Below are 2,678 nucleotides of genomic sequence, written 5' to 3' on the forward strand. Positions count from 1 at the left end.
ATGTTGTGTGTGTTTTGATTGAATTTTAGTGCTTCTGTAGGGGGTGTCAGTTAAGCACACGTGCATACAGACACGTAAATTTAAGGCTCTATATATGCGCATGATGTTTTCTATGCTACTACATATTAGAGTGCCTAAAACCTATTAGGGATGACTGGTTATTGTTGATAGATCAAAAAAGTTCACTTCCATAAAATATCATTTAATTAAAGATGGTACCATAATTATTGTTAATTTAACCTCAATAATAAATATTAGGAGAACAAGTCATAAGTATCTGGATTGTTACTGCTTGGTTTGACCTGAAATTCTTACGAGTTTTTGCTTTTATTCTGTTTATTGTCAAATAATGATAATATGACTCCTTAAGGCTTTTGCATTTTGTCCATTGAACAGGGAGGAAAAGGCTTGCATTCAACACTCAATTCATATTCTAAAAAGTTTGTTGGAATTCTGCTTCAAACTTTGAATATGGCAGATGGCGTCGACTTTGAATATGTCAAACTTTGCCAACAGGGACAGCTTACTTTGGCTAGAAAGTAAGCCAGTTGATGCAATGAGCAGAGCATCGGGTTTGGATAACCATGGCGTTGTAGGTCTCCAGCGCCAAATTTTGAAAGGCAAGAACTTTTAACTTATTCAGAATGAATGTATTTCTGGTATTGTTGAAATAACTTTTTGCCATCCTAAATTGATTGTTGCATGCTATTCAAACAGAACAAGATGAGGGGCTAGAGAAATTGGAGGAGACTATAATAAGTACCAAGCATATTGCACTGACAATAAATGAAGAACTCAACTTGCACACAAGATTAATTGTATGTCTTTGGTTCTAGGATATAATTCTTTACTTTTTGTAAAGCAATGATACTGAAGCTAATATGTATTTTGCTAATATGCTTTACAGGATAACTTCGACGAACATGTCAATGTCACAAACTCCCGTTTGAAGGTCATTATCGTTAACTGACAATTTTCAGAAGCTTATGTCTCTAACATTTATTGACTTTCTATTTGCCTTTTTTCAGAGGATGTTACTCCAATCCCCACTGATAGTACTCGCAGAAACGGTGGTCAAAGAGGAAGGATGCTGTGAGTTTCTGGTACAGCAGCACAAAGCAAGTTGCTTTTGCTTTTAGTACTTAAAAATTAGTATAGTATGAGTTGACTAATGGAATGCTTGTATTTCATTTGAAATATATGTATAGTATGGTATGAGTAATATTTTGGTATTAGACTTGTAATTTGGATGCGTACCTTTATATTTATGTTTGGATGTTTTTATTGGGATGTTGCATTGTTTTGGTTCCCTATGGCTGTAAGATGGCATGCAATTTACAGAACATTAACATCACAATGGTACATGTAAATCGATGTAAAAAATGTACAAAAGACATCATAAAAAATAATATTAAATGAAAAAGAACTAAAAAAACCGATGTGAAATAGTCATTTGACATCGGTTCTGAAAAAAACTCAATGTATTTTAAGTCAAATAACATCGGTTGAGAAATTGGCTGATGTTAAACAAAAAGATTTAACATCGGTTTCGTGAATAACACCCATGTCTTATCCATCATTTCACATCAGGGGGCTAATTTAACCGATGTCTGATCAAACATTTAACATCGGGCAACTAATCTAACCGATGTCTGATCAAGCATTTCACATCGGTTTGTTCGAAAGAATTTTAATAAATGGCTTTTAGAGCTTTTAGGTTTCATGTTTTAATGGATAAATACCTCATAATATACTCATATTCACCTACAAATACTGTAATATAAGCTGAAATTTGTTGCAAATACATCACATTTAATCTTAAAACCGATGTATAGCATTGTAACAGACATCGGCTGTTAACCGATGTTAAAGGCTGGTGACATTTAACATCACACGCGAAGACATCGGTTCAGATTTCTTTTAACATCAGTTCTGAACCGATGTCTGATCCCATATTTCTAGTAGTGTTATAGCATAACTTTCGATCCGCTTATCGGATTTGGGTGAAACGAAGGATAGATGGAAGTGTATATCGAATTGAATCGTATGAGTTAAATATTGATAGATATTTATAATGCCTAGCAGAGTAAGCAAGGCGTAAGAAAGGGAAGCAGGTGATCAGAAAATAGAATTGACATGTAGAAAATACAGCAAGTAATCAGAGGATAGAAGCGAGGCATAAGAAAAGCAGACGAGTGATTATTGAATGGAGTCATTAGACAAGTACAAGTGAAGTTGAAATCGATTATGATAAGGCAAGTACTTCTAAACCTTTTTCGAGATATAAAGCAAATATTTTTAAATTCTCTTGTGATATACTGTTAATACCTAAAATAGCTCTATTTTATACCGTAAATACTTTGAATCCTTCAGCCTTGAACCTGAGCCACATCATTTGATCTTTAAGCCGCAAGCCTTATTCTTTATGAACCATTTCTTGTTGATTTACCAGATATTAAACCACACAAATACAATACTACTCCACAAATATATATCCATCAAATACCAAATACTGAAACAGAATTGTTTGAACATACAGAAACTTTTATACTCAACCATACCTTGTGATATCAAAGTACTAAAACCTTGTACAAACACTATTCATCTAATACCCGATTATCCTACCGGCTGAAGGCCACTTCTTTTATGTACTTTGACATACCCTTTCGGTAACCATG

At 33.8% G+C, this 2,678-nt stretch overlaps 1 long non-coding RNA gene across 1 annotated transcript; it reads left to right on the forward strand.

The window, feature by feature from the left end:
* Positions 1 to 547: 547 nt before the first annotated feature.
* Positions 548 to 1,053, forward strand: LOC141706127 (uncharacterized). Its single transcript, XR_012568657.1, has 3 exons — positions 548 to 620; positions 718 to 818; positions 1,029 to 1,053. It is a non-coding gene; the product is annotated as an uncharacterized LOC141706127 (long non-coding RNA).
* The last annotated feature ends 1,625 nt before the right edge of the window (positions 1,054 to 2,678 follow it).

Source organism: Apium graveolens, chromosome 2, assembly GCF_009905375.1.
Source record: "Apium graveolens cultivar Ventura chromosome 2, ASM990537v1, whole genome shotgun sequence".
In the NCBI taxonomy this organism is placed as follows: domain Eukaryota; kingdom Viridiplantae; phylum Streptophyta; class Magnoliopsida; order Apiales; family Apiaceae; genus Apium; species Apium graveolens.